Here is a 27,915-nt window from a genome sequence, read left to right as displayed (position 1 = left end):
CTCGTCGATAGCGCGGCTGGCCTTCACGTCAGCGCCATTACGCCTGTTCCCACCACGAATCAGTCGTCTGTAGATATTTTTCACCGTTCCGTCGACGCCGCCCTGACGTCTACCAAACGAGACCAGCTTGTAGCCGTTCTGCAGCGTTTTCAAGCTTCGTTTGACTACCAGCAACCTTCCTTGGGCCGCACCACCACCTTTGCCCACTCTATTTACACTGGAACCCATGCACCTTTGCGCCAACGTCCGTACCGCGTGTCAGCCGCTGAGCGCAGCATCATTGACGCCCAGGTGACCGACATGCTCCAGCGTCACGTGATACAACCGTCGCACAGCCCGTGGGCATCGCCAGTGGTTATGGTCAAGAAAAAAGACGGTTCCATCCGTTTCTGCGTGGACTACCGTCGTGTGAATAAGATTACACGCAAGGACGTTTACCCTCTCCCTTGTATCGACGATGCCCTTGACTGCCTGCAGGGCTCTGAGTTCTTTTCTTCATTGGACTTGCGCTCCGGTTACTGGCAGGTGCCGATGGCGGAAGCCGATCGCCCAAAAACTGCATTCGTCACACCCGACGGGCTCTATGAATTTAATGTCATGCCTTTCGGCCTCTGCAATGCACCCGCCACATTCGAGCACATGATGGACAACTTACTCCGAGGGCTCAAATGGCACACATGCCTTTGTTATCTAGACGACGTTGTAATCTTTTCCCCGGACTTTCCGTCTCACCTCCAGCGCCTCGAGACTGTTCTTCGCTGCCTGGCCGACGCTGGCCTCCAACTTAATTTGAAACAGTGCCGCTTCGGAGCTCTTCAGCTCACCATTCTCGGTCATGTCGTATCGAAGGATGGCGTTCTCCCAGACCCGGCCAAGTTGCGAGCTGTGGCCGAATTTCCAAAGCCCACTTCTGTAAACGACCTCCGCAGCTTCGTCGGCCTCTGCTCCTACTTCCGTCGCTTTGTCCGCAATTTTGCCACTATCGTCGACCCCCTCTGAACAAGCTCCTTTCCACCCACGACCTTTCGGCCTGGTCGCCAGCCTGTGATGAAGCGTTTACGACACTCCGTCGCCTCCTCACCACTCCACCAATTCTGCGTCACTTTGACCCTCCTTCTCCGACGGAACTCCACACCTATGCCAGTGGCGTCGGCCTCGGTGCCGTACTCGCTCAACGCAAGCAAGGCTTTGACGAATACGTTGTCGCTTACGCTAGCCGGACACTCACAAAAGCTGAAGCCAACTATTCTGTCACCGAGAAGGAGTGTTTAGCCATCCTTTGGGCGATCGTCAAATTTCGCCCCTACCTGTATGGGCGCCCTTTTGACGTTGTCACCGATCACCACGCCCCCTGCTGGCTGTCCTCTTTGAAAGATCCCTCTGGCCGACTGGCACGATGGGCTCTGCGACTCCAAGAGTACGACATTCGCGTTATTTATCGTTCCGGCCGCAAACATGCCGATGCTGATGCCCTCTCACATTACCCTGTACCATCTGAGGCAGCGCCTTGTATATCCGCCCTGTCTTCTTTCAAGTTTGAGTTCTCTGATATGGCTTCCGAGCAACGCAAAGACACGTGGATCACTTGCCTTTTTTATCTCCTATCTGGCCAATCGTCTCGACCTCCTTCCCGTGCTCTCCGTCGTCAGTCCCACCATTTCGCCATCCAAGACGAGCTCCTTTACCGCCGCAACTATCTCCCGGATGGTCGCAAGTGGCTTCTCGTCATTCCGACACATCTGCGCTCGTTCATTTGCTCTTCCTACCACGATGATCCCCAGTGTGCCCATGCCGAATTCTTGAAGACTTTCACCCGTCTACGACAGCGGTACTGCTGGCGTGGGATGGCCCGTTACGTCCGCCAGTTCGTTCAGTCCTGCACCACATGCCAGCGACGAAAACATCCACCTCGCCGACCCGCCGCTCCTATGCAGCCGCTGCCTTGCCCAGTACAGCCCTTCGAGCGTGTTGGCATCGACCTCTACGGCCCCCTTCCCAGGACATCAACCGGGAACCGCTGGATCATCGTTGCCATCGACCACCTTACACGTTACGCTGAAACATCGCCTTTACCATCCGCTACAGCCCACGACATTGCATCCTTCATTCTCCATCGCATCATTCTTCTCCATGCAGCGCCCAAAGAGCTGCTCAGCGATAGAGGTCCGGCCTTCCTCTCAGAAGTTGTAGAAGCTCTCCTTCAGGAATGCAACGTTGTTCACTGCACCAGCTCCGCCTACCATCCCCAGACAAATGGCATGGTTGAGCGTTTTAATCGCAACCCCGGCGACATGCTGGCCATGTATTTTGCTTCCGACCATCGTAACTGGGACCGCGTTCTCCCTTTTGTCACATACGCTTATAACTCCGCTGCTCAAGCCACCACCGGATTCTCTCCGTACTTTCTCCTGTACGGCCGTGAGAGTTCTTGCACAATGCACACCATTCAACCTTAACGGCCTGATGCTTCCGAGTTTAACACTCTTTCTCAAGTCGCAACTTACGCCGAAGAATGCCGACAGCTTGCCCGGTCCTTCACTTCTCACGCCCAGCAGCAGAAGAAAAGCACCCGTGATCCCCCTGCACTTCCTCCCGCTTAGCTTCTTGACTCTTTGGTCTGGCTCTGGGTACCCTCCTCAGGTCCCGGCCTTTCCTCCAAACTTGTTAGCAAGTACCAGGGACCCTACCGTATTCTTCAGCAGACATCCCAAGTCAATTAGCTTATCGACCCCCTCATGCCATCCCCTGATCATCGCCGCCGAGGCCGCGAAATTGTCCACACGACCCGCCTCAAACCTTACTACGACCCCGCCGTCGTCACATCGCCCTAGGCCGCTAGGATGGCGCCCTTTCGCCCGGGGGGAATTGTAAGACTGGACACGGGCTTTAGAATCTTCAGAGGCTGGCGCTCAACGAAGAAGACGACGAGAAGCGCCGAACATTGCGAAGCTCGAGCGCCGAACACTCCGAAGCTCGAGCGCCGAACGCTCGGTCGCTCGTGCGTGCTCTGGACTGAACGCGGTCTCTGTTGTGTGCCTGGACGGTTCGGCTGGTTGTTCGTGACGCTGTGCTTATTACGGTGCTGTGCTCATATTACTGCGCTGTGCTGTGGTGTGCTGTGTGTGCTGTAATAGTAGTGTGTTGTGTTCTTATTACAGTTAATCAATTTTAGCCAATATTTTCAAAAAGCGCCGATACAGTGAGCAAACGGGAAAACAGCCGAGGACGGTTAAATAGCGTTAAATAAGAAATAAAGTGATTTAAAGTAAAGTTTGAAATGGATTCAAATGTGTTCGATGAGTGACAAATAATTGAACAAGAATTTTGGTTGGCATAGAATAGTTCGTTAATTGATTCAAAACAAACATCAATGGACGGTTGAATAGTATGGACGGGTATATAGTAAACGGGGGGGGGGGGGTGGAAGTAACCATGGCGCCAAATTTGAAAGCCCAAAAGGAGTTATTAAGAAGAAAAGAGTGTATAATCAGAATAAAACTGCTTAATTACGGTGAATAAATAGGGAAAAAGGAAAAATGAATAATTATGTGGACGAGAAAACAACCATGGCGCCAAATTGGAACGGCCACGATTATCCAGAAGGCATCAACGCTTTCGCATTCCTCCAAAGCATTCTCCTGTGTTGTTGAAAAACATAGGAGAATGAGAGGTGCATCAAAATCTGTTCTACATCTTTGTTTCCCACAGAGGAGACGTTCTCAAATACCACTGTGGAGTAGTGCACGGAATTTCTCATCTTCTTGCTGTCGTTTCCCAAGTATCTTGCGCCTTGGAAAATGAAGCCTGCAAACGTTCTACCTTACCTGACTTTTCCAATGCAGATGACGTTTCATTAATTGTTTTTTTTTGTAAACACTTCGGGAACAACAAAGAGGACACAAAACTAGCTTCGCTTTAGTATACCGTTGATACTCGTTTTGGTGACCGCGGGCTCCGCGGACTCTGCGAACACCCAAAATTACGAAGCCACATTAAACACCGAAATCAGTTTTGGGAGCAACACTTCATTCTTTTGCAACTATATTTTGCGATTTCTCCTCAGAGATTATGGCATTGCCGAAAAATGTTAGAGCGCTATTTGACTGAAATCTTCTACCTGATATACCATTGATATATACAGAGAAGAGGTAACTTATTTCGGATATTTATTGCGCTTGCGTTAATTTTTAATCTGCGTTCAATTAGACAATGATTGCCTGCTTTTCTTTGATGTGTCCATGCCAAGTATACCGGTCCCCGGAATTGCAGAAGCAGATATTTTCAATGTGTTTTTGAAGCTGGGAACGTTGTCTCTATAACAAGCATTCCTGATATGTTTCCCGATAAATATCATGAATGGATTTGTAAATATATGGGTGTTTTATTTACTAAATCATTACGCGACGGACAAGTATGAACTAAAAGTCGGACCACCAGAAATAAACTGCTACATAAAAACGAGAAGAACGATTATATTAAAATCAATTGCCCAATTTAATTAATATTAACTGCTTAAAAATTACACGAATGCTTCGCATATGCTGAAGTACCTGACTTATGACAAAGATATTTTTTTACAAGAAAATGTCAGTGTGGTTTTAGAAACGGTTTCGTGTCATGTTCAAATGGTGAAACAATTCCGACATTTGATAAATCAATAATTGCGCACAAATTAACTGTTTATTTATGCAGTTCTCGTTAACATTTAACTTTTTATAGGAAGCATCTTTTTATCAGACGAATTATTGAAACGATCAGTTAAAGGTATTTATGTCTTTGTATCTAAATAAAAGCAGGCAGATTGTTGCCTTTCGAGAAGATTGTGTCGTTTTAGTAATATTGGATTCAAGGTTCTAAGGCTTCTGTGTCAGGGCAGCTCTCCTTTCTTTTTTGTATAGACATATTCCTCAGTATATTTTATTTACAATAAATTTTATCTCGCCAATGTTTTTTGTAATCGGAAATGAACAGTGCAGTTTGAAATGGTTGCTCCTTGGTGCTGCGAAGCACCGGCGATATTTATTGTAGAAAAAAAACTGCTAATGGTAGTAATACAAAAGAAAGTGCTGCATTTGCCCTATAACACTAAAGATAATTCTTATCTCTTGTTAGTAGCTATAATTTCTGAAGGCTTTCTCTACTGATTTAGGTTAACCAGAGTAAGCATAATATTACGGCATTACAACCATAAACTTTTTTCTCAGGCGAGCGCTTAAAGGAGTGTGGGCACCAAACTTCAGTTGCATGTTTACTTTGTAACGACGGGTAAGGCATTGCAATATATGGGTCACCGCAGCTGTTTGCCTACGGGAACTAAATTGTTCGTATTTTTTTGCATCTGCTGTTTTTTTTGTTGTTTTCTGTTTGCTTTTTTTCCGTTTCTTTCTTCTATTTTGTTTCGGTTTCCTCAGCCGACCGACGGCTTTTACTTTAACAGTCTATTGTAGTTGGAAGTCAGTTGAGGCATGAGCTAAACTGACTTGCGATCGCAGCTTCTTCATTCGGGGTAATTCCCGCACTTGAGGAAGGCTGCCTGTAGCGTTGTAGTAAATTAAAATAAGAAAGTGGCGAATACACCGCTGTTTTTTTTTTCGTGCCTGACGCTACTTATACAAGCCTTCCACGGGCTCGAATTCGCTGGGCTGCTGAAACAAAAACAGGGTCTGGGAAGAAAAGAAATTCAATTATACATAATTTAGCAATCATGATCAATGCATACTAAACTGCAGACCATATTTCTGTTGCACTGCAGCAGATGCAGGCAGCTAAGGGAAAGAAATGGGCTTTTGTTCCGAAGCCATGTAGGGTGGGGTATGCGTAGTTCTGACCAGGGATACAAAGGGAAAGGTATAGAGATGTTATAGAGTGTGGGTCGCTAACGCTGATTTACCCACTACACATAGCACGGGGACGAAGGCCCGCCTCCTTCCCTAGCCTGCTTAGCCTCTGCTGCATAGCCATAGAAAGTTAACTAAGACTTTAATGCTTCATGGATCATTAAAAAGAGGAAAACAAGCTGTCAAAGATTTTGAGTCTCTATTTTAAATTTTCTTCTTCTGTGTACCTATGGGATTAGAAATGTGTTTTCTTGTCCTTATTACACAACGCTGTAGTTAGGTGGCGCCGATTTACCACAGCTACCATTACATAACAAGAAAAATAACAATGAAGAGCCGCGTGCTTTTTTCATTATATTTACAAGAACTTCCGTTAGAGATGTTCCAAACAGAACTAGTCTTTTTCATTCGCACACAGAAATTGTTGATCGCAATCGTTCATCGCGATTGAAGTTCTTTTGTCAACCACATAAGGCATTATAATAAGATCAACTTAACAGATATAATTCGTTCTCTTGGATCTATTACTGGGGGTCTAATTATGAGTTTATTTTTTGCCATCTCTCTCAGTTACTGCTGCTTCTACCACACAATAGGAGACCGGAATTAGCTAATTAAATGCGTGACCTCTGCCCTAACAGCCAATTTGTTCTTGTATTCAGATTGATGATATTGTCACCGATAAACGGTCACAGCACTCAAAACCAGGTTTAATTAGGCGTGCTACGCGCCCAGAACAGCAGGGAGCTCGAGCGAGGAAGACGAAAAACCTCTAGCCCCTCGAGAGTGCAAGGCATGGCAAGTCACATCTAAAACAGTTCGGCCGCGGCATGGCGCCACTGCATTGATTGGGATTGTGGCAATATCTATGGCGGTGTTTAAAGAACTTTTTAATTTTTTTCAACTTTTTAATGAGCCCCGCCGCGGTGGCTCAGTGGTTACGGCGCTCGACTACTGATCCGGAGTTCCCGGGTTCGAACCCGACCGCGGCGGCTGCATTTTTATGGAGTAAAAACGCTAACGTGCCCGTGTGCTGTGCGATGTCAGTGCACGATAAAGATCGCCAGGTGGTCGAAATTATTCCGGAGCCCTCCACTACGGCACCTCTTCTTCCTTTTTTCTTTCACTCCCGCCTTTACCCATTCCCTTGCGGCGCGGTTCAGGTGCCTAACGATATATGAGACAGATACTGCGCCATTTCCTTTCCCCCCAAACCAATTATTATTATTATTATTATTATTATTATTATTATTATTATTTAATGAAGCTTCATACATATTTTTGTTGCTTTGATCAAGCACAATCTGTCTTCCGCTTTGCTCCGATGCAGGTTACACTGACGCTCTTCTTCACCTGGCTGATACCAGAATCGCTATCTCCCCCATGCCCATCAGCTCAGATGCTACCACCGCTACTGCCTGACAATGGCCCCTTCAACATATCTTTCATCCCTGCGCACCCGATGGAATCGCTCGCCTTCAGCCCTTCAACCCTATTGACAACTGCATCATCGCCCGCAAAGAATTTAAGCTGTGGCCTCTCCGTCCTCGGACTCAGTGGGCACGGGAACATTGCAAGAAGCATGGCTCCTGACTTCCGCTTTGCTCCGATGCAGGTGTGTACGTTTTCCTTGTACGCTAAAAAGAGCGCTGACATCTGCTTGCTGCTGTTCCCTTGGCCAGGGGTGCTGTGTGAAACTGTGTGCGATTGCTTTTCTATGGCTTTCCTACTCTTGTACTCCGGCGACATAGAAACAAACCCCGGCCCCACCACTCGATCCCTATCAGAAATTGAATCGCTCCCCGAAGACCATGCACAACAGATGACCGTAATTTTTCAACTGCTGAAAGATGTTCACGCCCGCTCATTGCAAAGTTCGAAGGCACAAACTGAACTTACCGCAGATATTAAATCCATTAGGGCTGGGCAGAAAAGCATCGGAACAAAAATAACTAATATTCAGAAGCGTTTGGACGAACTAGAAGAGAAAGGGAAATTTCTTGACACCTTCAGCCATGAATTTGCAGGCATGCAAGAATCAATTGAATGCTTAACTTCTCAAAATAACTTTTTACAAAAACGCCTAGACAATATGGAGGACAGGTCGCGCCACGATAACTTGATTTTTCCTGGACTGAAAGATTCATCTGAAACGTGGCAACAAACTGAAAGCACACTGGCCAATGCACTAACGAATGTTCTTTACTCGCTACCAAATGACCTATTACAGCGTGTTCATCGTTTAGGGATATTTTCCGCTAATAAATGCAGACCCATTATTGCCAAGTTTACCAACTACCAAATAAAAGAGTTAATCCTATCACATCGCAATGATTTCAAGGAACGCAAAATTTCAATAAGCGAGGATTTTGCACCTGCCACTCGAATTGCGAGACGAAAACTTACCGAATTTGGAATCGGCCATCCGGGATCATCCAAATTTCGCCCTCGCTACAATAAGCTATACATACGCGGCAAAAGCTTCATGTACAATCCATCTAACGACACAATCGATGAAATCTGAACACGCCCCCCAAGGATCAGTCGCTTCGCCACATGGGGCGTCCTAGGGGCGCGAAAGGGGCAGTGGTCATTCATCACCATCCGATGTTATGATTTTTTATATTAACATCAGCAGTATCTTGAGTAAGAAAACTTCTCTCTCATCGGCAATCGACACCTCTTATGCGCATATCATCGCACGTACTGAAACTTGGCTATCATCTCAAATTCACGGTAACGAACTATTTCACAACGCACACCGCTTCGCAGTATATCGCAATGACCGAGCTAATCAGCAGGAAGGCGGCGTACTCCTTGCTATTTCGAAAGACATACCGTCATCATGCATCTACACTAATAGCGTCTTGGAAACTCTCTGGGCATCAGTTACTCTCGACCATCAGAAAATAATATTCGGCGTATGCTATCGTCCTCCTTCTCAACGCTCGTTTATTAACGACCTTCATGACGAACTTAACATAATACACAACAGAGTTCCATCGGCTTCCTTGTTTTTACTAGGTCATTTTAACTTTCAGACTATGTCTTGGATTACCCAGCCTCCCACCCTATCTCAATTTTCATCCGATGTCAGTGATTTTCTTGATTTATGCTCCCTTTTTTCACTTACCCAATTAGGCACTAACGCTACCAGAATCTCTGTCAACGCAACCAACACTTTAGATTTGATCCTAACAAATCGAGCTGACTTTGCTTCAGCCATCACCTACTTACCTAACATAAGTGATCACTCTTTGCTCATTTTCAACATTAACACTGCCTGTCCAAAACCTGCAACAAAAGAAAAACCATACTAGATTATATTAGAGTAGACTTCGATGACCTTATCAATGAATTATCAGTTTTTACTCAAAACTTCTTCAGAAACTTTGACGATCGCTCTGTGCAAACTAACTGTAATATGTTCACGGCCAAAGTTCACGAACTAACTCAGAAATATGTTCCAAGACGCACCATCACTTCCAATCCTCAAGCCCCATGGTATACCGCCCATATAAGACGCCTATCTAACATAAAAAAGCACCGATATCGCACAGCCAGGCTATCACCATGTAACGCTCACTGGGACGCATACAAGCCTGCCGCTGATGCCTATATCACTGCGCTTAAGCAAGCAAAAGATAACTTCCTTTCTAGCACTTTACCATCCATGCTTTCTACCAACATTAAAAAATTTTGGCGTGTCGTCAACCCACATACCGAAGAATCTATTAACTTAACGGACGCATCAGGTGACCTTATTCCGGCTCATTTATGCGCATCAGAACTTAACGAAACTTTTGTTCAGAACTTCTCACGCACATCAAATACCAAACATCCCGTTCCACTCCGGTATAATTTCCCTACTATGCCTCAAATTGTCATCGATTCATCTGGCGTTGCTAAACTTATTGATGCCCCACAATTTCATTCATCGCCCGGTTTTGACTCCGTTCATGCAAAATTTTTAAGAATACAATTGTCTACAGTTCCTTAATACTAACAAATATTTTTCATCAGACTCTCGATAGTTTCATTCTGCCAACACAATGGAAAGTCGGGAAGGTGGTTCCATTATTCAAATCAGGATATAGAACATCTCCAACAAATTATCGCCTTATCTCGCTCAGTAGTACTTGTTGCAAACTATTAGAACATGTCATCTTCACTAACCTTGTGAACTTTCTCGAGTCTAATTTGTTTTTTACACCCGCACAGCATGGCTTTCGGAGGTCATTTTCTTGTGAAACCCAACTTGCCAGCTTCACCATCAACCTTCACCATATTTTAGATCGCGCATCAGAAGCTGACTGCATTTTCCTAGATTACTCGAAAGCATTCGACAAGGTATGTCACCGCTTACTATATTTAAAGCTAACCCAACTGAATATAGACAATGTTCTGAAAGCGGTTGAATACTTTCTGCTTAACCGATCGCAGTTCGTTAACGCTAATAATTTTATTCACCTTTCAGCACAGTTTACTCGGGCGTGCCACAAGGGTCAGTGCATGGGCCCCTTTTATTTCTTATTTACATCAATGACGTCCTTTCCATTGTATCATCTAACATTCTTTCGTTTGCTGACGACTGTGATGCTTTCCGCGAAATAAAATCCACCGACGATGCTAACATTCTCCAGCGTGATCTATATAACATTTCTCTTTGGAGTAATGAATGGTTAATGGAACTTAATACTAATAAGTGCAAAATGATACGAATATCAAGAGGTCCCAACTCTCCGCCTGTGTACTACCTAAATAACGTTGCCTTGGAAGCGGTTACTTCATATAAATACCTCGGGGTTCATATTTCTGCTGACCTTAACTGGACGCGCCATATTCAGTACATTGCTAACAAAGCTAACCGCATGTTGGGCTACGTGCGCCGTAACTTTTCCAAAACTGCATCTTCTTTGAAAATATTGCTTTATAAAACACTAATACGTTCTAATCTGGAATATGCCACAGCGATATGGGATCCACAGCATGAAAAACTGATAACTTTGCTTGAGCTGGTTCAAAATAACGCTGCTCGTTTTATCCTGTCCAACTTTAACCGTACCGCAAGTGTAACAAGCATGAAAGCTAATCTTTACCTTTTTTAGCATCCCGCCGGCAGACAATTCGTTTGAGCGTTTTTCGTAAACTATACCATCACCCCACGCTTCGCGATTTCCTCATTTCGTCCCCCGGATACGTGTCAAATCGTATTGATCATCGTCACAAAGTTGGCATTGAATCATGTACCACTAAAACGGCATTTCTGTCTTTCTTGCCTCGTACATCACGTGAATGGAACCGCATTCCCGCAGATATCGTCGACATAATTGATAACCAGCATTTTCGTTCTGCACTAGCTAACCTTGTAGAACAGGAGAATGATAATACTTATTCTATAATATGCGCTGTATCTATTTCTGTATTTTTTGTACCGACTCCCCTCTTTAATGCCTTTGGCCCTGAGGGTTCAATAAATGAAATGAAAAATGAAAAAGTCTCTACCCTATTTACTTCGTCTAAATTAAATTGTCATCATGTGCGTAACTGGTGTTACCTGTAGATTCTGTTGTACTATAAGTTACGTTTGTACACTCCTGGCGAAACCAACCATTCCGGGAATTCGATTGTCTATAAAAATCAAACTAAAATTAAGGAAGATCAATACGGACGGAAGGAGAGTAAGGAGTAGTAGCGGCCACAAATTCCACAAGATGCCTCAGAGATGCAATGGACCAACTTCGTTCGTGTTTAGCAGGAGTTCACCGCTCTTCATCAAAATGAAAAACCTCCACCTCTAGCCCCGCCAGGCGTGGGCTCTGAATGGATTGATGTGCGACACCGAAGCAGGAATATGGAAGTAAAGAATGCGCTGCTCAGAGATCCGCAAGCACTGCATGGCCGACAGTTTTTTCCTCTCGCGCACCTACTGCCGGACGGTGTGCGTGTGAGCAAGAACCACAATCTGACGATGTAATCTTGTGTGCCACTGTAACGATGTAATTTCTTCGTATGCAACATTCAAGAAGAGAAGGTTCTGAAACGGGCTAAAAAAAACAGTGAGTTAGGTATGGCGCAAGTAACAAGGTCTGCTGAAAACCCGCTTAAGATGCTTCGCACTTGGATGCCCTATTATCGACTTCCGGAAGCGTTAGGGGAAGGCTTAGTGTTGTGCGCGTGAGGTTTGACACGAGATTCCGTCTTTAATCAGTCGTCTATGAAGTTGTTTTGTAATTTAGTTACCCGAAATCTTTCGGCTGCCATCAAAATATTCAGATAAATTTAAGGAAAGTTTTGCTATTGCCACCACAAAGGGCTGCGAATGAGAGCGGCATTTTTGTCCAGGTATGGAAAGAGCAGAATAGTGCGGCTCGCGACCTTCACTCGGTAGCGGATAGGAAAGCTCTGTATTTCTCTTGCGTTCGTGCTTCGTTTTCTGAAACAACGCTTCCGGAAGCATGCTCCAGATTTTCTACACGTTAGAACCATCGCTTGGCTGCGAAAATAGGCTTTGGTTTTATGAGTTCTTGCTCGTGCAGAGGCCGTGCGTTGTTATGAAAACGCTCTTTTGGTTAACTGTGCAGCCGGAATATATAGGCCGCACTTTAATAAAAAACCTACATGTCTGCTGGCAGACAGTTTTCAGAGTTCAGCGCTCGCTGGCCTTCACAACACCGGATACGGCAGATGGTAAAAGTAACGCAGGCACGACTGCAAAATCAGGTCTTAAGCGTTTGCATCCTGCGAGTATCACATTACCTATCAAATGTCAATTGAGCGCACGTAGAACCATGTCGGATCGCAAAAGACTCCCTCTTCGCACAGGGTAAGAGCTAGAAAGGTCCTAGCTTGGTTTTCAGTTTCAAGGATGAGAGTGTTCATTGTCCTAAACACAGTACGCTATTGCAAGCATTGAACTACATTCGAGTGACAAGAAATTACAAAATTAAGATCTAATTTGAAACTTTCATTTCCACTTTCCTTCGGTGACTCCATTGCAGCACTTTAAACGTGACTTTTTTCCGAGCAGTGGTGTTACATAAGTGAAGTGGTACAAAACATTCCTAAATGATTATGCGCCGTATCCAATGAAGCAGTGTTGATCATGAGCGGCAAAGCCTAAATTCTTAATAAACATTTGCTTCTTTGATGCAAACTTTTATGATGAGTTTGAGGCCGTCGGCGCCGTGTCTCGGTCAGGGAGTGTGTTATAACTGGTTCCCGGTGTGGTTCCAACAGTATTTGAAGGGTATCCTTCTTACCTAGCACCCAGTGCGAAGAAAGCACGCAGGACCTTAAGCGTCAGAGACACTGCTCCTTCCAGGAAGGCAGCAAAATGAAAGGCAGAGCCGGAAGATTGTGAGAATGCATTGTTAGAGTCGCCGGAAGGTGAAACCAAGCAGATGGCCACTATATGCACGCAAACAACAAACAACGATCCGCAGCGAGCTAGCCGATACCTTTTAATGACAGCGAGGCTTCGTTCACAGGCAGCGTACTATCGCTCCAACGTCTCAAAAGTACAGCAGCAACTAGAAGCAGAAAGGAAGGTGGTATCCACATATCACGACGACAAGCGCTACTCATCTCTTTAAAATATTGCTTCAGGCGCTGAAAAGAGGGAGAAAAATGCCGTCTTCCTGCTTCACCAAATCGACGGATATCAGAAGAAATTCCAGTCTTATCCCGAAGAAGTAATCAGAGAGTGCGTCATATTCCGATTTCTTTCGCCGAAAGGTTATGATCAAGCGCGTACTACTCTGCTGACACTGCCACATAAGTGCACACTTCAGCGCTACGTTGGTCCCAGCTCAACTTCTTCTGGAATGAGTAACGCCATGAAAGGAAGGTTAACTCAGGAGGCTTCCCTTCTCAGCCACAAACAGCACATGGCGTCATTAATAATTGATAAAGCAGCAATAAAGCCAAAGTGCGTATGGTCGGAAGTCCGACGTGGTTTTTGGGTTCAGAGACAAGCCAGGAAACGGTGTGCCACGTACCAAGAACGAAACGCTTGCCAACCGAGTGCTATGTTTCGAGCTCCACGGAGTGGTCAGCTCGTACAAGATACCATCTTCATATTACTTTACAAAGCAACTCAGCGGGAGAGATTTGTATGCGTGGACGAAGGACGTCATCTCTGCAGCTGAGGAATGCGGCTTTGTAGTAATTCGTATCGTTACGGATAACTACTCAGCCAACCGAACGATGTTCAAGCACATGGGGAACGGTTCGTTGTCAGCTATAGTGAAGCATCCTCAGGACGATGAAAGAGTAATTTTTTTGAGCTTCGATTCTTGCCATGTTTTCAAGAATGTCCGCAGCCAATTTTTGGAACGGGAGCTCACAGACGGCACTGGCGGCATCAGCGGTGCATTTGTGCAGAAACTGTATGAGCACCTGAAGGAAATGACGGTAAAGTTGGCCAGAAATCTAACACGAAAGCACGTTTATCCGTCGAACCTTGAGAAAATGAACATGGTACGCGCCGTGCAGGTGTTTTCGCCCCAAGTCACCGCGGCTCTGGAGCACCTCCAGCAGAACTCGCGAGTCAGTTCCATTCTCTTTGCTTTCAAGGACGCACATCTACAATTAAGTTCATGAAAGTGATGAAGAAATGGTTCGACATTCATGACACAACATACAAGGGAAGTGACTGCAAAATGCCCATCTCCAAGGAAGACGATGGCCGACTACTGTGGCTGCAAACTGAGTTTTGCAGCTACGTGAAGAATATTCAAGACTGTTCCATCGCCAATAGTGTTGGGAACTTCACAGAGGAAACGTACAGTGCCATACTTTTCACCACGAAATCCACAGTGGAGGTAACTCAATTTCTACTGAGAAGAGGCGTCTACTACGTTCTTACTAGAAAGTTCAACAGTGATCCTATCTAGGCATTGTTCGGAAAATTGCGCTTTATGTGCGGAGGTAACGACGCGCTGGACGCAAGATCCGTTGCAGCAGCTCTGGATCACATTTTAAAGAAAAAAGCACTGCCATCGAAAGAAGCCACTAATCAAGGTGAAGACGCTGAAGAAGTGGCCGCCTCTGTTCCCCAAGATTTAGTTGAACAATTGAAAGCTCTGCGAGCACATCTTCCAGCTCCGCCTGCGTCTGTTGCTTATTCAGGCTTGGTGTACGTAGGCGGCTATATTGCCAAACTTATCAGTGATCTAGGGTGTGACGCTTGCGTTATGCTTGTGACGACGAACAAGACTAGCAGCCCCCTTTGCAAACTTCTGCGTGCCCAGGAGAATTGTGAACTTCACTATCCAAAACCAGAATTTCTAGCTCTCTTGGAAATTATTTCGACGTTTTTTGAAAAGGCGTTCAAGGATCTTCCACGATCCAATATTCTTGAAACTCTACAACTAATCGTTGAGCCACATCTTGAAGATTCTCCCCTCCTAAGCTGCCCGGAAGGTGTTGACAAGAGCCACGCCAAACGCTTCACCACGTGAACAACCACGTGACAGCGTGGTGGCGCAGACACAGGGTGGCAAGCCGCCGCAGGGTTGCGCGCTGCACAGGGTGGCGGAGCCGCTAAGCTGAAGGCTCGAAATGCTACCGTAAAGTAGCTATCGCCATAAACGCTAAAAAGCACTCGATAACGCAGGGTCTACTGGGCAAAATAAAGGTTAAATATAAGCTGTTTGTACAGATTTGTAAGCTGTTTCTACTCCCGTGACCAATCAAAGCTAGAGAAAATCAAGAAACACCGCACTCTCTGAACCGAGACTTGAAATCCGCAATGTTTAATTACCACAACAGCACTCTCTCCTCCATGTCTGGTACAAATGTGAGCGCCAAATGGTGCCAACCTATTAAACTATTAAACAGGAATCCTAAACCTCCTGTCACCTCAGTAATAAAATACGGCATAGTCATTAGCGGAGAGTATCTCTCAAATAAATTTAATGAACATTTCTCGAGCATCACAAAAAGAGTGCTCTCTTCCACAGCACCGACTGCCGGTTACACTTTGCGAACACCAACTGTTGCTGAGTCTATATTCATTTTCCCCACAACTGAAGCTGAAGTCGTAGCAGTTTTTACTAACCTAAAATATAACAGTGCAGAGGACAAAAATGGGTTCCACATAAAACCTTATAAGTTTATTATTGACTTACTTGCTGATCCATTAACTAATATTTGCAACGTTATTCTCGCTACGGGAGTCTTTCCGAGAGAAATTCAAGTGGCAAAATTTATTGCCATTCATAAAGGAAGCGACACATCAGATTTAGCAAATTACCGGCCCATCTCGATCCCGCCTGGGTTATCGAAGGGTTTAGAAAAATTGTTTTCCAGAATAACTAAATTTTTAGATAAGCATTCTGTCCTGTCGGACCAACAGTTCGGCTTTGAACCTAGAAAATCGACAGAGACAACTTTGATTAAAGAAAGAGAACTAATAATTAAAGCCCTTAAGAGGAAACGCTTGGTCCTTAGCATTTATGTCGATTTCTCAAAGGCATTCAACTTGCTCTGCCATAATCTGCGGCTACAAAAACTGGAACACTACGGCATTAGGAGAGCCACTTTGTCTCGGCTAAAATCATACCTCATCGCAAACAAATGGTTGCTCAAAATAACAAGTTATCGAGCCTTGAGCCACTTCTCCCTGTTTTTCGCCAGGGCAGCATAATAGGGTCTTTATTGTTCCCTGTTTACATCAATGACATCTTTTTTACCCCTGGCTTTGACCTTGTGGGCTTTGCTGACGATATTACAGCACTTCTGTCAGGTAGCACAGAAGCCGAATTATGTTTTCGAGCCAATAAGTTCCTTGAGTATCTTCATGAGTGGTCAAGAAATAATCATCTGCAAATGAATTCTGAAAAGACGAAGGCCGTTTAATTTAGAACAAGAAACAAAACTCTTCACACCAACTTCACCCAATAACTTGGAGGCTAAACAATTGTAATCGTGCAAAGCATAAAATGCCAAGGAGTAATCTTCTCAGAGTGTCTCAGCTGGTGCGAGCAGGTAAATCGTGCGCGCAAGCAACTGAATCTCTTCAACGGTCTTATTTGCCAACATCGGGACACACTTCCGCTCAAGTAAGGGTCCTCATTTATCAAGCATTCTTTCTCCCGTAACTGACTTACTGTCTCACAGTTTGGGGAACGATGACTTAGCACAACATATCAAAACTAATAACAACACAAAAGAGGAAAATTAGAGTAATAGCAAACGTATTATGGCATACCCACACACATCCAGACGTCATCAAATTAGGCATCCCAAAGAGCACTTCCTTGTTTCCTTTCAGATTGCTATCAGTGTACAAAACTGCGGTGATTACTAATAGTGTGAAACCACTGTCTCGCTTCTAAAAATATCTCGCTATTCAACCGTCTACGGTACCGGCTCTCATTTTCTTTTGTCATTGCCTCTATGTTCCACCAAATACGGCATGCAATTATTTTCGTTTGTTCTGACAAAATGCTTGAAAATTATAAAAAAATAACATATCGGTAAGAGACATCACAGTGAAGAGCCTAAAAACAATTTTGTACCTTTTTGAAAAAATTTAGCTTGAACTTGCTCTGGACAGTGAATAAAACTATAACGCGGGTGAATTCTGCTTATGTTGTACACTTGGATGATGTGATGCTTTTGTTTTGAGTATTTATATCGCTTTTTTTGTGCTTGTGATGCTAAATGTTCAAATGCTACTGTAAATTATTCATTCACGTTGATACTTTAGTTTTTTTTCGACTGCCTCACCTGTAACTGTCTTGTGAAAAACTTAGGCAATACGTTGCATCATGTAACAATGTGGGCCTAGCGGGCCTCTCAAGCTGCATTGAAGCAGCTTTTAAGAACGTTCGCTCTTATTGATCACTTTTCGAGATTTCGTAGGGTCTGCTACCTCCCGGAGATCACAGCGCGATGTATGGCAGCAACTACAAAACAGCACATCTTGCATTGAGACTTGTAGCGCCATCTGCAATAACATTGTAGAAACAACCACCTGTCGCGTGCCAGTGATGCCGTCATGGTCCAATATGGTGGATAGCGACTATGCGAGTAGATGTCAGGGGAAGAAATGGCGGCATAGTTTTGGTTTCTAAAATCTAAGATGGCGGCAATTAAAATTGGTTGTGCCCTCCCCTCCCCTGGTTGCCGGCAATATACCGGCGACTAAAACGATCTGTTTCGTTTGGCCTGTTGAAAAAAATCATGCGAGTAACACGTGTCGTGCACCCCCGAGTATAACCCTAGGAACGGGAGGTGAGAGAGGCAAAGACCTTCGGGGGCAGGACACCAGAAACAGCTCACAAGAACAACAAATATCCAGCCAAAAAAATAAAGAGAGGAAAAGAGAAGGAAACAAAAGGAAAAGAAAACTAAAACAAGAGGAAAAAGGATAAACGGAAAAATTGATCCCTCTTTCCAGGCAGGAGCGTCTCCCTCGCCGTCGTCGCAGCGCCGACCACTGCCGCATTCTCTGTCATGCCACCCCCCACACACTTTTTCCACTGGCCCAAGCCTTTTATTTTCTGGCCAGCACCATTTTCACTCTTCCCAGGGGGGGGGGGGTGCTTGACCAGTTGAATGCTTAAAGATGACGGCCAAGTTGGCTGGCCACCGACAACTGCCGATTCCCGCCGCCATACAGTCTGTTCATGCGCGTCCTGGTTCCCACAAAGGGAAGATGCTGGCAAAGCGAGCAGCCTTCCGAGAACGCGCAGGGAACTGTCACAGCATGGACACTCGGTGAAATGTATTTTATAAAATATCGGCGTTTAATAGCCGCCCTCAAAACTTTTTACCGTGCTCAGTAATGTCCAAGAGTGGTATATATATTCAGACGGAGGTAATAGAGGAAGTCAGTGTAATAGTTTAGACAACCATGGGTTTCCTAAAGGGCTTCAAATCACGCACTGCGCCTATGTTGCTGCTTTTCGCTTTGTTCGCAATACAGCCGCTGTACCCATACTTTACCTACCGCGATTTTAGAATCAGCAGTAGAATTTTATGATCACGAAGCCATCTAATGTGGTATCTGTATTGACTAACATTGACCTAAGACGTAGGCATTGACCTAAGACGTAGCTGGTATCAATGCTCATACAAATACGACTAATGATGTCTTAATGGAAACAATGAATAACTGCGCAAAAAGGACGGGACAAGAGAGAAGAATCACACGAGACAAGCGCAGACTAATAACTGGTTTATTGCACCAACGCCTCCACAAATTGTATGGAAGGTGTAAGGAAGCCTCGAGGCTTCCATAGAACTGTACCGCAAGGAGGTGGAGTTTCTCGGATTGACGAGATGAATATGGATTTTGTCTTTGTGGTCGGTGCGCATGCGCTTTGCTGTCGAAGGAAGGAGGCGTTGGTACAATAAATTTGTTGTTAGTCCGCGCATGCCTCGTGTGGTTCTTCTCTCTTGTCCTGTCCTTTATGCGCAGTAATTCATTGTATCGAGGCTTCCATACACCTGTACCGCAAGGAGTTGGAATCTCTTTGTTTCACGTGATGATTATGGCTTTTGTATTTGTGGTTGGTGCGCATGCGCTTCGCTGTCGAAGGAAGGAGGCGTTGGCGCAATAATCCAGTTGTTAGTCTGCGCTTGTCTCGTGTGATTCTTCTCTCTTGTCCCGTCCTTTATTCGCAGTCATTAATTGTTTCGAGGCTTCCATAAACCTGCACCGCAAGCAGTTGGAGTTTATTGGATTGGCGAGATGATTATAGCTTTTCTCTTTGTGGTTGGTGCGCATGCGCTTTTCGGTCGAAGGAAGGAGGGCGTTGGTACAATAAACCAGTTGTTAGTCTGCGCTTGTCTCGTGTGATTCTTCTCTCTGATCCCGTCCTTTATTCGCAGTCATTAATAGTTTCGAGGCTTCCATACACCTGCACCGCAAGGAGTTGGAGTTTCTTGGTTTCACGTGATGATTATGGCTTTTGTATTTGTGGTTGGTGCGCATGCGCTTCGCTTTCGAAGGAAGGAGGCGTTGGCGCAATAATCCAGTTGTTAGTCCGCGCTTGTCTCGTGTGATTCTTCTCTCTTGTTCCGCCCTTTATTCGCAGTCATTCATTGTTTCGAGGCTTCCATAGAACTGTACCGCAAGGAGTTGGGGTTTCTTGGAATAAGGAGATGATTATGGCTTTTGTCTTTGTGGTTGGTGCGCATGCGCTTTGGTGTCGACGGAAGGAGGCGTTGGTACAATAAACCAGTTGTTAGTCTGCGCTTGTCTCGTTTGATTCTTCTCTCTTGTCCTGTCCTTTATGCGCAGTAATTCATTGTATCGAGGCTTCCATACACCTGTACCGCAAGCAGTTGGAGTTTTTTGGATTGACGAGATGATTATGAATTTTGCCTTTGTGGTCGGTGCGCATGCAATTTGCTGTCGAAGGAAGCAGGCGTTGGTGCAATAAACCAGTTGTTAGTCTGCTCTTGTCTCGTGTGATTCTTCTCTTTGGTGCCGTCCTTTATTCGCAGTTATTCATTGTTTCGAGGATTCCATACACCTGTACCGCAAGGAGTTGGAATCTCTTTGTTTCACGTGATGATTATGGCTTTTGTATTTGTGGTTGGTGCGCGTGCGCTTCGCTGTCGAAGGAAGGAGGCGTTGGCGCAATAATCCAGTTGTTAGTCTGCGCTTGTCTCGTGTGATTCTTCTCTCTTGTCCCGTCCTTTATTCGCAGTCATTTATTGTTTCGAGGCTTCCATAAACCTGCACCGCAAGGAGTTGGAGTTTATTGGATTGGCGAGATGATTATGGCTTTTCTCTTTGTGGTTGGTGCGCATGCGCTTTTCGGTCGAAGGAAGGAGGGCGTTGGTACAATAAACCAGTTGTTAGTCTGCGCTTGTCTCGTGTGATTCTTCTCTCTGGTCCCGTCCTTTATTCGCAGTCATTAATAGTTTCGAGGCTTCCATACACCTGCACCGCAAGGAGTTGGAGTTTCTTGGTTTCACGTGATGATTATGGCTTTTGTATTTGTGGTTGGTGCGCATGCGCTTCGCCGTCGAAGGAAGGAGGCGTTGGCGCAATAATCCAGTTGTTAGTCCACGCTTGTCTCGTGTGATTCTTCTCTCTTGTCCCGCCATTTATTCGAAGTCATTCATTGTTTCGAGGCTTCCATAGAACTGTAGCGCAAGGAGTTGGGGTTTCTTGGATTGACGAGATGATTATGGCTTTTGTCATTTTGGTTTGCGCGCATGCGCTTTGCTGTCGAAGGAAGGAGGCGTTGGCGCATAAATCCAGTTGTTAGTCTGCGCTTGTCTCGTGTTATTTTTAGGTCTTGTCCCGTTCTTTTTGTGCAGTTATTCATTGTTTCCATTATGTCGTACTAACTAGCCCCTCACCGCACTCTTCTATATGTAGTGAAATATTTTTGAATTGTTTTTTTTTTGCACCGCACCATAAAATAAACCTTTCGCTAGCAGATGTCGCCTGCATATCTGAAGATAATGCGACGATTTGAAACGTCACATCGAGGCTTATATAATTTTAAAACTCTAGTATGTACCTCTCTTCGCGCGGGGTACAACGGGATGTGCTTCGTGGGTAGGGTGTTGGATGCAGGTGCACCTCCCTTAGAAATGAACTTATGCACAGCGTTTCAAATTATATTTTCTACTTTCGTGCTGCATTAATGAAGCCGAGCCTTTATACAGAGCTAGCGAGGGGAGCTTAGAAAATGTTGCGACAGTACAAAATACAAATTAGAGACCTCCAGATTTTTATATTTCGACAAATTCATGTATTGACACTGGACACACCGCCAACTATGCGAGGCGCTCATTCGCCTGAATATGGACTAATGAAGCAGAGATGCCGCGCAAATTTTCGGAGTGCATTTTTGACGAAACTACCGAACACTCACACGTTGCTACGTACACGTGTGGCTGAATGGTACATACCAGTTGACATAAAAATAGAAATAACGCAGAGGAAGACTCATCAGTACATATTTATCACAGAAACGCCTATAACAACGATGCACTTTACAAAACAATTAGCACTAGTTATAGTGGACAAAGATGTGAAAATTGCAGCAAACGATTGCAATTTAACTCGACTATTTTCTGGCGCAATAATCTTTCGCACGGTTTGCTTAGGTCATGCAACTGCACAGAGAACAGGGCGTCAAGATGGTAAAAGTCGATCTTTAAGAGACGCAAGCATACAAACTAATAAAGGGCCACAATTACTTGCTGTAATTTACAAGGCGAGCATAATAAACAATTTCTTGAACATGACAAGACAGCATTAAGTTGTCCTAAATGACTGCAGTACCAAAGCAGCACAGGTAATTGGCACAATATTGCATTAGGACGGTTCCATCCTGGTGCTTTGTAGGGCCGGCCTTCACCAATACGGTTCCAATGTGTGGCCAATTACCTGCGCTCCAGCTAGGAAAGGCCTATGTTTGTCCCCATGGTGTTTGTCTATTCATGGAAATAAACGTCCCTAATGTCAGCCTGAGGCTGATAGTTATTTCTCCCTCAAGGCGGCATACTTGTATCTCCCCCACTGCGTTCCTATATCTCTTTTTCGACATTCCATGTCTTTATGCCCTTGAAGCAGTACGAAAAATTACTACAGAATTTTTGCCTTTACGGCCCTAAGTTTTTTAGCGATAGCTACATTACGGTAGCATTCTGAGCCTTCGGCGTGCCGGTGCCGTGGCGGTGGCTGCGCTGCCACCCTGTGGCTGCAACGCCACGCTGTTGTGTGTTGGTCGCGTGATGCGCAGCAGCTGCTGGCGGCGCGGCGCCATGGCTAATAACGTGGTTCGTCACGTGGTTGGTCACGTCAGCAAGTTCCACTCGGCCAGCTGTAGCTATCGCGTTACTCCAGGTTTAACCAGAGCTCAACCACCCCCACTTTTTTATATATATATTGTCGCAGACCAGCCGAAACACAATCGTAGATATGAAGGGGACCGTACAGAGGCCGGGGTTTTTTAATGGCTTATCCCAGAGCCAACTGGAGCTCTCCTATCGCGACCGCGACCGCTTCGTCCTGGTCACGGCGTAGCGCGCAGGTAGTTCGAGCCAGGTCCGTGGCATCAGTGGCATTAGACTCCCGAGAAAGAAGAGCATCGTCCTGATGAGAGGGTATGTACAAAGCAGAGATAGACGCAAAAAGAAAAAAAGTTCACAATTAAAGGGGAATGCCGCGGCATAGGGTGCATAAAGGAGAAAAGCACATAGAAAGTTGTAAAAGACACCAAAAATAAAATAAAGCTGAGAATACGAAGTTTAAAGTGGAGCGTCATTGCTGCAACGCGAGAAGTACGGCTTAAGTCGCATCGCATGCATAATGCCAGTCCGTGGTCGCCGACGTCTGAGACGTCTTCATAATCCACGTTGCCAACACGGCGGACCGCTTAATAATGTCCGAATTAACGGTGTAGGTGTAGCAGTTTTTCTGACAATCCTTTTTGGTGAACAGAGGTCCACACCTACACGTGGTCACCTGGGTTATAGGTAACTTCCCGGTGGCGTAGGCTGTAACGTCTGCAGTCCGTGCCTTGTTGAGTTCTGATGCGCAAGCGAGGAAGCTGTAGTGCTTTCTCGGCTTGTTCGACGAAGGAGCCCGCGTCCGCGTCTGGTGTCATTATCCGCGCAAGGGAGCATGGCGTGCAGCATCACCCGCACTTCTCTTCCGTAGACTAGACGGAATGGTGTAAACCGGGTTGTTTCTTGAGTCGCAGTATTGTACGCGAATGTAACGTAAGGGAGTGTGTGGTCCCACGTTTTGTGCTCCACATCCACGTACATACCTCGAAATCATGTCGGCCAGTGCTTTATTCAGCCGTTCTGTGAGGCCATTTGTTTGGGGATGATATGCTGTCGTAGTACAATGGATGGTGTGCCTAAGCTCGAAGATGTCATAAACAAGCTTAGCTGTGAATGTCTTGCCCTGATCTGCAATGACGACGAACGAAGCACCGTGTCGGAGCACAATTTACTGCAGAAAGAAGTGCGAAACTTCGAATGCCGTGCTTTGAGGGAGAGTGTGTTTCGGCTTAAAGCGTCAGATAATCTGTCGCAACAGCTATCTATCTGTTTCCATAGGAAATGGTAAGAGGAGGTCGATGCCGACTTGTTTAAATTGTGTTTTAGGAGGCTTTATAGACTGCAACATGCAAGCTTGGGCCAGTAGTAATGCTGCCGCATTCTAGCAAGTGTGCGTGCGAATCAAAGGTGGCCGGAGGTTGGCTCGTCGTGGCAGGCAAGGAGGATCTCGTTGCGGAGGGTAGCTGGTATACCAGGAGGTAAGTATTAACACTAGAGGCGGCGTTTGTCTTATACAACACGCCACCTCGAAGACGGAGGGATGGCATCCCGCGAGCCAGGTGTCAGGATGTCAATTGATGCCGACCTTCTAGATGCACTATGAGTCTCTTCAATTCTTCGTCCGCACGTCGTTCTGCGACGATATCGAATGATGTAACTGCGCCAAGGAACGCGTCGTATTTTTCGTTGTCATGGTAAGGTTGCACTGGTGCACGTGACAGGCTGTCAGCGTCGGTGTGCCTGCGGCCAGACTATTAAACGATGGTGAAGTGGAATTCCTCTACACGTAAGGCCTAACGCGCTAGCCGTCCACATGGGCCCTTCAAGTTCGTCGACCAGTACAACTAGTTTTGGTCCATAATAACCTGGAACTGCCTGCCGTATATATAGGGGCGGAACATTCCGAAATCGCATACTACGGCCAAACATTCCGTTTCGGTTGTGGAATAGTTACATTCAGAGCGTGAAGTGCGCGGCTAGCATAAGCGATCACTCTTTCGATACCGCTTGGTCGCTGAATGAGAACCGCCCCAAGACCGACATTGCTGGCGTCCATGTGAATTTCGGTGGTGGCATCATTGTGGTATTGGGCCAGTACTGGCGGTGACTGTAGCCGACGTCGTAGATCGTCAAAAGCAGTTTGCTGCTCAGTTCCCCACAAAAATGTGCCTTCATCTCGCGTCAAGCGCGTCACAGGGCAGACCAGCTTAGCAAAGTTTTTTTTTTATGAAACGCTGGTAGTACGAAGAAAGGCAAATAAATCTTCAGACAGCTTTTTTATGAGTGGGGACCAGATATTCCGCAACGGCAGAAATTTTCTATGGGTCTGGCTGGATTTCCTCGGCGCTGACGATGTGCCCGAGAAATTTCAGGTAATTATAACCAAAATGGCATTTTTGCGGCTTTAGAGAAAGAAGAGCTGACCGGACGGCTTCTAACACTACTGTGAGCCGTTGTAAATGTCTCAAAAAGGTTTCCGAAAAAATGATTACATCGTCGATGCATACCAGACATGTTTACTATTTAAGGCCGGTGAGCACGGTATTCATCATTCTCTGGAACGTTGCCGGAGCACAGCAGAGCCCGAAGGGGAGCGCACAGAATTCATAGAGGCCGCCCGGATTGACAAATGCAGGTTTCTCCCGGCCTCTCTAGTCAATTTCTTTTTGCCATTATCAACTACGCAGATGTACCGAAGAAAAGTGCCTTGCTTGGCGCAGTCTGTTGAGAGAGTCATCGATACAAGGTAGCGGAAAAACAACTTTTTTTGACGTGCTTTTAAGTTTCCTGTACTCTAAGCACAAGCGCAGCATGCCGTCTTTCTTTTCCACAAAGACCACAGGTGACGACCTCGGACTTTTCGATGGCTGTAATATGCCGTCATTTAGCATCTCTTCCACTTGTAATTGGATGGACTCCCGCTCTCTGGGAGAGACGCGATAAGACTGCTCGTGTACTGGGCGTGAGCCATAACACATGATTATCCTCTGCTTAGTAATGGGCGTCTGACGCACTTGAGACAACAAGGTAAAGCAGTCTTTAAACTGCAGCAACAATGCTTGCAATTGCTGTCTTTCTGTGTGCGCCTACTGCCTGTTCATCGACTCCACCGGGCGTGTTTTCTAGACGTGCTAAACACTAAGCCACCTCTTGGACAGGGTCGACGTGGGCTATGGCTTTGCAACGAAATAAATGGTGATGTTAGGTACTACAATTGGTCACGACTACCTCAGTGCGACCGTCAAAAAGAAAGGCGAGCCCTCTTGCTACGCAAACACACAGGGTGAGCAAAAGAGAGACATTTGGCTCAAAAACCTTTTGTCCGTGATGCGGCTCGTCGCCGGTGCCCCTAGCCAGATTACTCACCCGTGGAGGCACTGTAACAGTATCGTCAGAAATACGCAGTGCGGCTGTATAATTCTCAGTGAAGGGTTTGATGCTGGCGAGTTCTGTTGAAAATGTAACATGCCGATTCGGAATGTCTATATTCTGGCGAGAGAGCTCGTCTAGTGAGCTTGCTCGGCTTGTTCGATGAAGGAGTCCGCGTCTGATTTCAAGTAACCATCCGTGCACTGGCATTCTGGCTGTACACATAACGAGCCGCGTAACTACGTGGTCACCAGCCGCACGTATCTGTGCCCCTGCACACAGCATCAAACTCTCTTCAGCATCTTAGCCATCCTACCGCTAAGCATCGAGCAGTCCGCATCCGTGTCCACTAGTGCACTAACCTCCTTGCAGAGTCAAAGATCACGAGTATGTCTAGGGAGACCCTGGTCCTACCAGACCCAGTCGTCGGCGTCGTCTTTTCGGCCGTATTCGTTATCGTCCTGAATGTCATCGGCGTCATCGGTATCGTGGTCGTCGGTCGGAGAAGGGTGGATCGGCGCGTCGGTGGAAGCTTTGCGGCAATTCGGCGATCGGCGGCCTCGACACCAAGGGTCGCTTGTTCGACACCAAGGGTTGCCTGTCCCCCGTCCACGCCAAGCCGTGGACGGGGGCTGTCTGCAGAAAAGTCGGCAACTCCAGAGGCTGATATGGACACTGCCGGTAGATGTGACCGGCCTCGCCGCAGTGGTAGCACAGGGGACGTCGGTCTGGTGCACGCCAAAGATCGGTCTTCCTTTGCACCTGTCGTCCAGCCTGCCAGTAGGGAACTGGCCTGTCGACGTGCACTGCGACTACCGAAGGAGTATGTGGTGGCCCGCAGGGGAGCGGAGCAGGACGGCGCAGCACGTCCGCATAAGTCGCTGACGGCCAAGGAGCAGTCTGTGGTGATGGCTCTACTTGAGCGATGAGTGGTCTGAGCGCCTGCTGAACCTCCCGAAGGGCGTTGGTTAGAGAGTCCACAGGAAACGTCCTGTGAAGATTTTGCAGCTTCTCACGGACCACAGAACGCACGGGGTACCCAAAGGAGCTTGCAGTGGGCCCTGAAGCAGCATCCAGGGGTAGAGAACCGAGAGAGGGTTTAGCTGCCGGTCGTAGTAATCGTAAGGAAGCTGAAGCGCCCCTTTCATGGCCACAGCATCAAAGAGGAACTCGGCAACTGTTTTGGGCGCGCTTCGCACTGCACTGCAGAACAACTGTTGTTTCACGGCTCTTATTATATGTCTAAGCTTTTTCTCCCCAGTCATCGTTGGGTCCGCTCGGTTGAAGAGGCGCGTCACATCCTCCTAGTACATCGCTACGTTCTCATTAAGTAGCTGAACGCGAGCGGTCAAAGCACGCTCGGCCCGTTCACGGCGGTCGCTGCCGCTGTAGGTCTACAACAGCCGGCAACGAAAGTCCTGCCACGTCGGAAGATTCATCGCGCGGTTTTCATGCCAGATTCGAGCGGCATCTTCTAAGCTGAAGTAGCCGTTCCAGATTTTGGCACAGTCGTCCTAGCCGCTAAACGCGCGACGCCTTCGAACTCATCAAGCCAGTCTTGGGCATCCTCCGATCACCCACCGTAAATAGGCTTTGGTATCCGGGGATTCTGCAGGCTCACAAAAATGGCAGGAATGCACGAGGCGCTGTCTGACCCTGCTGCCGTGGCACAGCCATGGGTGCGCTCTCTTGAAGGCGGAGTCCCAATTCCGGAGACAAGCCGCGGAGCCTGCGGCTGACGCGATGAACGAGGGTTCTCACAATAGGCACCAGACTTGTGCTTCGGCTCTCCGAGGAAGGATAGAGCATCAGCCGGGAGTACCCAGGCGATCGCCACCAGATGTCACAGACCAGCCGAAACGCTGTCGTAGACGTGAAGGGGACCGTAGAGCGGCCGGGCTTTTAATCGCTTAGCCCAGAGCCAGCTCGAGCTCTC

The sequence above is a fragment of the Amblyomma americanum genome, chromosome 2, assembly GCF_052857255.1.
Source record: "Amblyomma americanum isolate KBUSLIRL-KWMA chromosome 2, ASM5285725v1, whole genome shotgun sequence".
Classification (NCBI taxonomy): Eukaryota; Metazoa; Arthropoda; class Arachnida; order Ixodida; family Ixodidae; genus Amblyomma; species Amblyomma americanum.
This window is presented reverse-complemented; position numbering follows the sequence as displayed.